Raw genomic sequence first — 13,831 nt, forward strand, 5'->3', positions numbered from 1 at the left:
ATCGTTGCTTGAGAAAGTTGGTCAGTATATTAATTGGGGCGCAGGATAATTTTGAGATAGGGAGAGGCAGTGAAGGTTCCTGGAAAAAAGGGGCACCGGACTGAGATACTGTGGTTGACATGGACCTTTATATTTGGATTTGGTTACTTTCTTTACGTGACCGTTTACTTGTATCTGAAAAGGGGCACACATGTACGAACATGTCGCCTTACAAACCCTAGATCATCTCTGCGGTCTTCCAGTTAAAGTCTACGTACGGCTCCAACGTAGGATTTTTTTCGTTTGACACCATGGCTATCCACATCTCTGATCGAGATGGCTCTCTGTCCCAGGAGAGCTTCTTAGCCTCCAAGTCTTGTACCCTATATATACTCGCCCATTAGGCGCAATACAACATCCATCATATTCTGCAATCTCTCCTCCCTCTCTCTCCTTCCACATGGTATCAGAGCCAAGAGAACTTGAGTTCAAGACCCGGCTGGCGCAATAAAAAATAAAAAATATTGCAGCCCACTTTCGGTCCACGTTTAGGCTTGAGGGAGCCACACGTGAGGGGGAGTGTTGAAGTATAAATGCATTGCCTAATCTCTTCCATCAGATCGGTCTTTTGGTTACATTGGTTAGAGCATGCAGTTCTACATGGTATCAGAGCGGCACGCTCCTTGACCTAGCCGCCGCTCGCGCTTCCGCCCGCGCCGCCCCCGGGGAGGTCAATCTCCATGGCCTACTCCGGGGGTTGCGCAACCCGTATGAGGGTTCGTCCGCCGATCCATTGATCCGCTGCCCTCGAGTCATTTTTTTCCAATCCGTAGATTGGTTTTTTTTTTGCGTCGCCGGTCGCTCGACCGGCGTTTTTTCTTTTTTGGTTTACCGATCATAGATCGGATTGAGTCGCCCATCGCCGTCGTCCTCTTGCGCCTCTACTCCAACAATGGCATCGACCTGCACCGGCCATCAACCACACGGCACAGCCGCACGCGCCGCACCACGGGGCGCCCCTACGTGCGATGCAGCAGGCTGTCTCGCCTGCACGGTCTCCATCGCCGGTTCGTCTTCGCCGTCATCGCCCAGGACATCAACGATAACGTCGCCAACGACTCCGATCTGCGGCGCGTAGTCTACGCCATGGCACGTGTAGCGCCGCCGTCGGTCTGATCAACCGACCCCGCACACGTCTCCGCCAAGCACGTCCCGAGCACGCGCATACCACCGATTGAGCATCAGGTTGCCGCTGCGTCGCCCCTTCGGGTCGCAGCGCCGCCCCTTCGGGTCGCAGCGCCGCCGCCTTTGGTCCACGCTGCTAGCCAACGACGCTCCTTCTGAGGCAAGTACGTCGCTGGTGGCGTCCCGCCGCTGCACCGACTCGCGCCCTGCAGCTACGCCGGCCCCTCAGGCCGTGGTGTCGCCGCACGCGGTCGCCTTCGCCGTCCCCCCCGCGTCGATGTCCGAGGCCACCACAGCGCCGCCCCTTCGGCGCGGGTCGCCTCCATCCGCGCATGGTCTTCGTCACGCCGCTGGGTCTTCCTCGCCTACTTCGTCCGCCGCGCCCCCACCCCAGGTCGCCGCTGGGCTCGCCAACCGCTCCAGGTCGCGCTGAGCTCGCCGACCACCGCAACGCCCGTCTAGGCGTCCAGCATGACCACCCCTGGTCACCGCTGGGTTAGCCGCCTTCTACGTCTTCGAACACTACAGCTTCGCCGCCAGCGTCCTCGCCTCTTCCCCGACTACGTCACCTGCTACTCTACTCCGACACCCGTCGTCGAGACTCGCCTCTTCCCCGACTACACCACCTGCTCCTCTTCTCCGACACTCGTCGTCGAGACCTCCTCTACTAGTCTACTCCGACATGGCGCGCACTTTTTAATGTTCCCTACCCTCGCATGCCCGGTACTGGCAACACCGGAAGTGCCTTCATCCCCGACATGTTCCCGAGTCTGGCAAACTCGCGTCGGACGTCTCGTCTTCATCGGCTTCGACAACGTCTTCTTCGGCATCGCCTCTACGACTGCCTCGACCGCGTCACCGACTTCTTCTATGTGTACTCGGTTCTGGCAAAACCGAAGTATGCCTTCGTCCCCGACGTGTGCCTGGTTCTGGCAAAACTATGGTTGCACTTCGTCCTCGACGGCTCCGACTGCATCGACTTCGGCATCGACAAACCTCCACGACTACCTCGACGCGTCTCCGTCACTCTCCTCGCGCACTACGCGCTTGCGGCTACATCGACACCGGCACCCGCCCACGACATCGACCACGGCAATCCCTCGCGCGGCTCCCTCGACCAAGGTTGCAGCACCCACGCTCTCGGCTACCTCGACATCGGCACAAAGGACTACCACCTCGCCTGCGCCTCACCAGCTTCTTCTCCAGTCTGACCGTCCGCGACGCTACTCTTGTTCACGTCGCTACCGCTACGACTGCGGGGGGGTGTTAGAGATATATTAGGTAGTATTAGATGTCACGGGATTTGTATAGGATTTGTCATTCATCTCCTGCCTTATCTCTAGGAGAGCTTCTTAGCCTTCAAGTCTTGTACCCTATATATACTCGCCCATGAGGCGCAATACAACATCCATCATATTCCGTAATCTCTCCTCCCTCTCTCTCCTTCTACATGGTATCAGAGCCAAGAGGTCTTGAGTTCAAGACCCGGCTGGCGCAATATAAAATAAAAAATATTGCAGCCCACTTTCGGTCCACGTTTAGGCCTGAGGGAGCCACACGTGAGGGGGAGTGTTGAAGTATAAATGCATTGCCTAATCTCTTCCATCAGATTGGTCTTTTGGTTGCATTGGTTAGAGCATGCAGTTCTACATATATGAAACGCAGATGCGCGTCCACCCGGCGTAAGAATTTTCCCATCAAGCAACCGTGCTTGGGGAAAAATGCATGCTTCAGTTTCAGACGAGGGAATATACGCGTTTCTCACTGTTATGCATCGCGGGTCAGTTTCAAGTCCTTGTTTTTTCGAAATGAGAAAGCTCCCCAGCCTTTTGCATCAGTTTTAAATCCTTGCACGTACTATACTACCCCATCGGTTGCATAATTATTTTCATAGATTTATTTGAAACCTAAACTAAAACTACCCCCTTTTTGCCCAAAAAATACGCATTCCATATACATTTTAGTCAAAGTCAAACTTTGATCATATATATTGATAAAAATATGAACATAAAAAATGACAAATTAATACTATAAAAAGTATCATGATATATAGTTTCACCTTATATATATATTTGGTATAGTAGATGTTCGTACCATTTTTCTTTCTATATTCTTAATCAAACTTTGAAATTTTTGACTTGCACAAAAAAATATACGTAACATATTATGGACATGAGGGAGCACGACAAGATGGGACGGAGGGGTAGGACTTTCTCTACAACTTATCAGGGGACCACACTGTTTGCACATATATACTGGGGCGCGTTAAAATTGTGGTTCTAGCTAAAAGTTCGAACTGTATAGTCTAGATAAATCTATGATATCCTTTTTCCGGATAAAGGGAATAGTAGTTTAATCAAACGGGCAAAAGTAGTAAAAAACGGAGGGAGTAATACGTTAGGATTTGGTTAAGCTAATCAATCAGTGACTCGTGACTCGTGAGCGATCCGCCTACCTGTTGGAATCCATCGATCTATCCAGTTAACTAACTGTTCTCCGGTAATGGAAATCTAAGTTGACACGATTAGTTCTTCCTGCTGCATACAGTGATTCGCGCGCGCGAGCGAGAAGTGGGAAAATAACCAGCCAACCCATTTGGTCTTGAAGGGGTAAGTAGGAGGCGACATCCGGTCAGGATCGGATGAAGTTCCCCCGCTGCATCCATCTCGACATTTTGTTCCACGCCTAGCCAAGGTGCGCCATACGTTAATGTCACCCGATCGCCATCGTGATGTTCAGCAAGACAGACAATGCTACAGATACGGCCAGACTCAGCGCATGCGTACGGAACTACAGATACGGAGAGCGGTTGCCAAGCTTAGCGTGGAGAAATATAGTTGTGAACTGGTTGTTAATTAATTAAGGATTAAATTATCTATCTCCTATGTTATGTTTGTGATCTAAATTGATGTAAAAGGGAGAGGCTAATTTCTAACAAGAGGACTGTGACATATTGCTGGAATGTTTTGGTCAAGAGGAGCGGATCATTATATCCATCTATAAATACATATTGTAAGCCTCCGCCTAGAGCTTAGATCGTCTCTTTGAAGAACCCACCACGCTGCATAAGTACTCCTTATATAGTGATGTTGTACTAGTGTTCGTAGATTTTTCGTTTCCTAGTTATCAATTCAGAAAGGCTTGATATATAATATGTCCTTGTTCTTTTTGTTGTTACGTCTATTCAGAATGGCTTGATATATAATATGTCTATTTAAAAAAAAAGTGAGTGATGAGGTAGTTGTATTCAGTGCACTGGGCACGTGATACCGGGCTATCTTTGCTAAAATATTTTGCAGCCTGCTTGGAGACCGCAAGGCCTAGATCTAGCAACCGAGGCAAAAAGAAAAATTTGTGGACACAACATACTAAAAAATAAGTCATTCAAAAAAGTAAACAAGAAGAGTAATGTTACAAAGGAAGACGAGACTTGATGGAGGGTTTTCAGTCTATTGGCTCATCATTTTGGTTGTTGCCATTCCGGCACCTCTGGGTCGTTGAGACTAACGTGTCCAGGTTTTTCCATTAGAGCATTTTTCGGACCATTTTGTGGTCATGTGGGGTTTGCGAGTAGTCCTCTTGTTTATTTGAGTCGTGGCTTCATAATATGATAAAGTCAAATGATCTTTCCTTCGACAACATTTCTTAATGAAGGTTTTTCTTATGAGTAATGTGCTCTCATTCATAATTTTGTTTTTCAGAGAGAATTTGGCCATCAAAGTTAAATATGACTTTGGCATATATTTCCAAATAAAAAAATAGTTAATACAAGGAGAGCCGGAAACTCAATTCAGATCATGGTTGCAAATGCTCTGTCTACCAAAAAAAACATATTTCGAAGTGTCGAAGTTTTTTGACAAAAAATTCTACAAGTGCATCTCCATAATATATGTGTGTTCGTCAAGTTTTGTGAAAAATCCATATTTTTTGTGTTTCTTACACACGCCACACGACAAGTCGATTTTTCATGAAACGACTTTGTGGACACGTAGGACGTGAACGTGTACGTGAGAATTATTTCCATTTTTTACATTTCAAAATGTTTCTAAGATGAATTTGAAAATAGGAAGCATATTCTCTCATGAGCCAAAACACCACTCCCAAGGTGTTCCTCCATTAGCACCACACTATTTAATATAGTTGTTGATATATTAGCCACAATCATAAATCGTACAAAAGATGATGGTCAAACTGAAGGAGTGGTTCCGCACCTTGTGGATGATGGATTGGCTATCCTTCAATATGCCGACAATACGATTTTCTTAATAGGACATGAGAAAAAGCAAAAAACCTGAAACTGACTCTATTAGCTTTCGAACAACTATTATGACTGAAAATAAATTCCACAAAAGTGAATTAATTTGCTTTAGTAAGGCTAAAGATGAGGCCACCGTTTATGCGAATCTTTTTGACCGTGGCTGAAGTCAGTTTCATATAGTTATTTAGGCATCCCAATACATTATCAGAGACTCATAAATGTTGAATGGAAACATGTTGAGCAGAGGCTACACAAAAGATTAAGTAGTAGGAGATGAAAATTATTATCCCTTGCAAAAGATTAGTCCTTATTAATTCGGTACCAAGTAATATGGTATTGTATTTGATTTCTTTCTTCTAGCTACCTAATAGAGTCTTGCAGTGATTGTATTATTTCCGAAGAAGTTCTTTTGGAAAGGCGATTGTAACAAAAGAAATACCGACTGGCTAAATTAAATGTAGCCAGCCGTCCTAAAGATTAAGGAGGGCTCACTATTCATGACCTTGAGGTCAAGAACATAATTCTTCTAGGTAAATAGCATTTTAAGCTTCTTACCGAAGATGGATTATGATAAACTTTTCTAAAAAGAAAATATATAGTCTCATTTCCTTTGTCCCAAGTTTATTGAAAACCAGTACTCTCGCATTTCCAGGCCAGCCTAATGGTGACGAAGAAATTCTTCTTCACATATGGTTCTTTCATAATTTAGGATGATTCAAAAATTAGGTTATAGGGAGATAAGTTTCTAGGTAATGGTACACTCCAAAAATAAAATCCAACTTGGCACCCTATGTTTATACATACTTGCGCTCTAGGTATAGTCAAAGCCAAATTTTATAAAGTTTGACTAATTATTTAGAAAAACTTGCAACATCTACAATGCAAAATCTATAGTATCGGAAGTGTTATGAAGTATCTTTTCATATTACATACGAAAAAAGTCCATTTTGCATCCTTCAACTTTGTGCAGAGTTCACTTTTCGTCCTAAATATTTTATTTGGTACAAAATAGACCCTAAATTTTGCCATCCCGTTCACTTCTTCTGATTTTCTTTCATAGATGAAAACCAAGGTTGAAGAAATAACAAAAATCAGACCGGAACAAAACTAGTCCTAGACCAGAACCTTGAATCCAACTCACGCGTGAGCAAGAAAAAGAGGATGGTAACTAACCTGCCATGGCAGCCTCGTCTTTCTGCCGTTCAGTGATTCTCACGTAAAGGGCAGCAGCAGCCCTAGTAGGGCCGTCATTAACCTCTGCATACCGCCCGACCAGACGCGCCCACTGGGCGTATGTGAGGGCAGAAAGGGACTGAGAGGTTGAACTGCATTATTCATCACAATTGCAGACCGATAGGAACATCATCTCCATTTTCAACCACAAAGGTAATTGAAAAATTGTTGTGCGTTTCGCTACATCCAGCTTGATCTAGTGGTGGTCTGGTGGACATCGCAGTGGACAATCGGGATCTCAGACGAGCAACGTATGCCGATGTTGAGTAAATAGATAAATTATGGTGACCTACTCAAGCCAGAAGATTGGAGATTTATTTTGGCTGAAACCGGCTCGGTACAATTTATTTTGGCGAAAGGTTGGGTATTTTCACCATGGTTTTCATACTGGTTCATTATGTTTCATATCTTTTTCAAAAAATATCGGCAGAACCAGACGTTTGAACAAGTTGGTAAAGTTTAGGGTCTCTTTTGGACCAAATGAAACATTTGGGATCAAAAGTAAACTTGCGTAAAAGTTGAAGGACGAAAAATAGACTTTTTTCACATCATATATCTCGAATAATGGACGCTGATTTTTTTTCCTATATTCATGGTCAAACTTAACAATATTTGACTTCAACTAAAACTAGAACACGAAGTAAATAAAAATCGAGGGGTATTATACTGTCTACCACAAAAGCCATATAATTGCTAAGGTGTTAGCGTCCTCCCCACCAAATGTGACATTCAAAATAGATCTTGTTGGTTCCAGACTTGAATCATGGAATGTTTTGCTACAACGTTTATCTTCAATTCAATTAATGCGAGAGACTCATGAATTTTGACGGAATCCACATGAGAGTGGTAAATTCTCTAAGAACTCCATGTATAGAGCCTTAATTAATCATGCCATATATCTTAGTTGATAATAAGAAGAAAACTTGGAAAATGAAGATTCCATTAAACACTAAGATTTTTGCATGATTTATTCGTAGATGAGTAATTCTCACCAAAGATAATCTTGTGAAACACATTTGGCATGAAAGCACAAAGTATGTATTCTGTCATCATGACGAGACTATTAAACGCTTATTTTTCTATTGCAAATTTTCTAGATTTATATGGTCAGTCATCCAACTAGGTTCTACCTTATACCCGCCACGTAGCGTTGTTACTATACGGAGAAATTGGCTAAAGGTTGTGGATGATAGGTTTAAATTACTTACTAGGGTGGAAGTGATTGTCCTTTTTTGGTCGCTATAACTATATAGTAATGACAAGGCTTTTAAAGACAAAAATTCATGGTCACATCTTTGCTCCGTTAATGTCTCGTCTTTACAGTGTGTGAAGAATCGCGACCTATTTTATGGAGGCGTCTACACGGTTGGAGAATACAGAGGAGGATATGTTTATGTAACATGGATGTTAGCGTATTCTTTGAATCAGTTTTCCATCGCCTTAGGCGCCTATACCGTTTCTATGAGAATTACTTGTACCACGTCTTTTTTGTTTTATCTTTTGTTCGTCTAGATTTGATCAGCTGTGTTCATTTTAGTTATATAGAGACCGGGTGTAATGATTAAACCTTCTAAGTAACAAACCCCCATTTATCAGTTTTTTTAGTTGTGGCATGATTTTCTTCTTACTAACCTAGCAACTTTCTTTCCTTAATTAAAGAATGATAACGACCTCTTTTGCAGTCGTTTAAAAAATATATTATATCATTCAGAACACACTCCACAGGAACGGTTTAACAGGCACACAACCAATTGGAAACCTTTTTCAACTACGAATTTAATGGTATAGACTTTTTTAGGTATATACTTTATATTTTGTTGATCAAATGATTAAAGTTGTCTTAAACTGCATACGTGTCTATTAAACTGATCATGAGAGAGTAGGATTTTGGCACAAGAACGTGAAGTCCATGGCATTGCATGATTTCCTTCATTTATCCCTGATGGCGTGTAACTCACACGTTCGTTGGGAACCCCAAAAGGAAGGTATGATGCGCACAGCAGCAAGTTTTCCTTCAGAAAGAAACCAAGGTTTATCGAATCAGGAGGAGCCAAGAAGCACGTTGAAGGTTGATGGCGGCGGGATGTAGTGCGGCGCAACACCAGAGATTCCGGCGCCAACGTGGAACCTGCACAACACAACCAAAGTACTTTGCCCCAACGAAACAGTGAGGTTGTCAATCTCACCGGCTTGCTGTAACAAAGGATTAACCGTATTGTGTGGAAGATGATTGTTTGCAGAAAACAAGTAAAGAACAAGTATTGCAGCAGATTTGTATTTCAGTATAAAAGAATGGACCGGGGTCCACAGTTCACTAGAGGTGTCTCTCCCATAATATAAAAGCATGTTGGGTGAACAAATTATAGTTGGGCAATTGACAAATAGAGAGGGAATAACAATGCACATACATGTCATGATAAATATAGTGAGATTTAATTGGGAATTACGACAAAGTACATAGACCGCCATCCAGCATGCATCTATGCCTAAAAAGTCCACCTTCAGGTTATCGTCCGAACCCCTTCCAGTATTAAGTTGCAAAACAACAGACAATTGCATTAAGTATGGTGCGTAATGTAATCAATAACTACATCCTCGGACATAGCATCAATGTTTTATCCCTAGTGGCAACAGCACATCCATAACCTTAGGGGTTTCTGTCACTCCCGCAGTTCACGGAGACATGAACCCACTATCGAGCATAAATACTCCCTCTTGGAGTTAATAGCGAAAACTTGGCCAGAGCCTCTACTAATAACGGAGAGCATGCAAGATCTTAAACAACACATAGGTAATAACTTGATAATTAACATAACATAGTATTCTCTATCCATCGGATCCCGACAAACACAACATATAGCATTACGGATAGATGATCTTGATCATGTTAGGCAGCTCACAAGATCCAACAATGAAGCACAATGAGGAGAAGACAACCATCTAGCTACTGCTATGGACCCATAGTCCAGGGGTGAACTACTCACTCATCACTCCGGAGGCGACCATGGCGGTGAAGAGTCCTCCGGGAGATGAATCCCCTCTCCGGCAGGGTGCCGGAGGAGATCTCCAGAATCCCCGAGATGGGATTGGCGGCGGCGGCGTCTCAGTAAGGTTTTCCGTATCGTGGCTCTCGGTACTGGGGGTTTCGCGACGGAGGCTATTTGTAGGCGGAAGGGCAGGTAAAGAGGCAGCATGAGGGGCCCACACCACAGGCCGGCGCGGCCAGGGCCTGGGCCGTGCCGCCCTGTTGTGTCGCCACCTCGTGGCCCCACTTCGACTCTCCTTCGGTCTTCTGGAAGCTTCGTGGCAAAATAGGACCCTGGGCGTTGATTCCGTCCAATTCCGAGAATATTTCGTTACTAGGATTTCTGAAACCAAAAACAGCAGAAAACAGCAACTGGCTCTTCGGCATCTTGTTAATAGGTTAGTTCCAGAAAATGCACGAATATGACATAAATTGTGCATAAAACATGTAGATATCATCAATAATGTGGCATGGAACATAAGAAATTATCGATACGTCGGAGACGTATCAGCATCCCCAAGCTTAGTGCTGCTCGTCCCGAGCAGGTAAAACGATAACAAAGATAATTTCTGAAGTGACATGCCATCATAACCTTGGTCATACTATTTGTAAACATATGTAATGAATGCAACGATCAAAACAATGGTAATGACATGAGTAAACAAGTGAATCATAAAGCAAAGACTTTTCATGAATAGTACTTCAAGACAAGCATCAATAAGTCTTGCATAAGAGTTAACTCATAAAGCAAAAAATTAAAGTAAAGGTATTGAAGCAACACAAAGGAAGATTAAGTTTCAGCGGTTGCTTTCAACTTATAACATGTGTATCTCATGGATAATTGTCAACATAGAGTAATATAACAAGTGCAATATGCAAGTATGTAGGAATCAATGCACAGTTCACACAAGTGTTTGCTTCTTGAGGTGGAGAGAAATAGGTGAACTGACTCAACATAAAAGTAAAAAGAATGGTCCTTCAAAGAGGAAAGCATCGATTGCTATATTTGTGCTAGAGCTTTTATTTTGAAAACATGAAACAATTTTGTCAACGGTAGTAATAAAGCATATGAGTTATGTAAATTATATCTTACAAGTTGCAAGCCTCATGCATAGTATACTAATAGTGCCCGCACCTTGTCCTAATTAGCTTGGACTACCGGATCATCGCAATACACATGTTTTAACCAAGTGTCACAATGGGGTACCTCCATGCCGCCTGTACAAAGGTCTAAGGAGAAAGCTCGCATTTTGGATTTCTCGCTTTTGATTATTCTCAACTTAGACATCCATACCGGGACAACATGGACAACAGATAATGGACTCCTCTTTAATGCATAAGCATGTGGCAACAATTATTATTCTCATATGAGATTGAGGATATATGTCCAAAACTGAAACTTCCACCATGAATCATGGCTTTAGTTAGCGGCCCAATGTTCTTCTCTAACAATATGCATGCTCCAACCATTAAGGTGGTAGATCTCTCTTACTTCGGACAAGACGGACATGCATAGCAACTCACATGATATTCAACAAAGGGTAGTTGATGGCGTCCCCAGAAAACATGGTTATCGCACAACAAGCAACTTAATAAGAGATAAAGTGCATAAGTACATATTCAATACCACAATAGTTTTTAAGCTATTTGTCCCAAGAGCTATATATTGTAAAGGTGAATGATGTAATTTTAAAGGTAGCACTCAAGCAATTTACTTTGGAATGGCGGAGAAATACCATGTAAAGGTGAATGATGGAATTTTGGATGCATGAGAAGTATTCCCTCTCGATACAAGGTTTAGGCTAGCAAGGTTTATTTGAAACAAACACAAGGATGAACGGTGCAGCAAAACTCACATAAAAGACATATTGTAAACATTATAAGACTCTACACCGTCTTCCTTGTTGTTCAAAACTCAATACTAGATATTATCTAGACTTTAGAGAAACCAAATATGCAAACCAAATTAGCAAGCTCTAGGTGTTTCTTCATTAATGGGTGCAAAGTATATGATGCAAGAGCTTAAACATGAGCACAACAATTGCCAAGTATCAAATTATCCAAGACATTTTAGAATTACTACATGTAGCATTTTCCAATTCCAACCATATAACAATTTAACGAAGAAGAAACTTCGCCATGAATACTATGAGTAAAGCCTAAGGACATACTTGTCCATATGCTACAGCGGAGCGTGTCTCTCTCCCATACAGTGAATGCTAGAATCCATTTTATTCAAACAAAAACAAACTGACGCTCCAAGCAAAGCACATAAGATGTGACGGAATAAAAATATAGTTTCAGGGGAGGAACCTGATAATGTTGTCGATGAAGAAGGGGATGCCTTGGGCATCCCCAATCTTAGACGCTTGAGTCTTCTTAGAATATGCAGGGGTGAACCACCGGGGCATCCCCAAGCTTAGAGCTTTCACTCTCCTTGATCATATTGTATCATACTCCTCTCTTGATCCTTGAAAACTTCCTCCACACCAAACTCGAAATAACTCATTAGAGGGTTAGTGCACAATAAAAATTAACATGTTCAGAGGTGACACAATCATTCTTAACACTTCTGGACATTGCATAAAGCTACTGGACATTAATGGATCAAAGAAATTCATCCAACATAGCAAAAGAGGCAATGCGAAATAAAAGGCAGAATCTGTCAAAACAGAACAGTCCGTAAAGATGGATTTTATCGAGGCACCAGACTTGCTCAAATGAAAATTCCCAAATTGAATGAAAGTTGCGTACATATCTGAGGATCACTCACGTAAATTGGCTTAATTTTCTGAGTTACCTACAGAGAATTAGACCCAGATTCGTGACAGCAAAGAAATCTGTTTCTGCGCAGTAATCCAAATCTAGTATTCACTTTACTATCAAAGACTTTACTTGGCACAACAAAACATAAAACTAAGATAAGGAGAGGTTGCTACAGTAGTAAACAACTTCCAAGACTCAAATATAAAACAAAAATACTGTAGTAAAAACATGGGTTGTCTCCCATAAGCGCTTTTCTTTAACGCCTTTCAGCTAGGCGCGAAAGTGTATATCAAGTAACATCAAGAGACGAAGCATCAACATCATAATTTGTTCTAATAATAGAATCATAAGGTAACTTCATTCTCTTTCTAGGGAAGTGTTCCATACCTTTCTTGAGAGGAAATTGATATTTAATATTACCTTCCTTCATATCAATAGTAGCACCAACGGTTCGAAGAAAAGGTCTTCCCAATATAATGGGGCAAGAGGCATTGCATTCAATATCCAAGACAACAAAATCAACGGGGACAAGGTAATTGTTAACCATAATATGAACATTATCAACTCTCCCCAAAGGTTTCTTTTTAGCATTATCAGCGAGATTAACATCCAAATAACAGTTTTTCAATGGTGGCAAGTCAAGCATGTCATAGACTTTCTTAGGCATAACAGAAATACTTGCACCAAGATCACATAAAGCATTACAATCAAAATCATTGACCCTCATTTTAATGATGGGCTCCCAACCATCTTCTAGCTTTCTAGGAATAGAAGTTTCAAGTTTTAGTTTCTCTTCTTGATGAGGTCTAAGACCCCGTGTGTGGCCCGATCTCGCGGATTGACTTCAAAACCAAGGGGAGAGATGGGAGAACGCGAGGAACACGAAGAACACGACGGGTACGAGGAACTCCGAGAGTCACGCACGCACACCAACCCGATACACCCGATGCTTACTTCCGTGGCTCGATGGACCACGCCAATAGAATCTCCGAGGAAGAGGCACGTGGCAGAATTCCCGGAGAGAGATTGGGATTGGAGAGGAAGAGCTTGGTGAGTGAGAGAGAGTAACAAGTACTAGAATCTCAATCAACAAGATCAAAGTCAACAACCAAGGTGCCTTGATTACAGAGGGATGATACCCAAGGGAGACTAAGCTCAAAGGTAGGTTTGAGTTCAAAACAAGTCTAAAGAGCTAATGAGGGGTTCCAGCTACTTATATAGTCACACATGGCCAACAAGGGCGAACAGGTACGCGAAGGGATAAGTTAAGGCAGTTTGGTGGGGCATTTCCGTCAGATCCGGTTGGTGTCCGGTCAGACCGGGCCTGGGACCGGGCTGTCCGGTCATGGGTCCGGTCTGACCGGGCCAGTGACCGGGCTGTCCGG

The sequence above is a fragment of the Lolium rigidum genome, unplaced genomic scaffold (genome assembly GCF_022539505.1).
Source record: "Lolium rigidum isolate FL_2022 unplaced genomic scaffold, APGP_CSIRO_Lrig_0.1 contig_52156_1, whole genome shotgun sequence".
In the NCBI taxonomy this organism is placed as follows: domain Eukaryota; kingdom Viridiplantae; phylum Streptophyta; class Magnoliopsida; order Poales; family Poaceae; genus Lolium; species Lolium rigidum.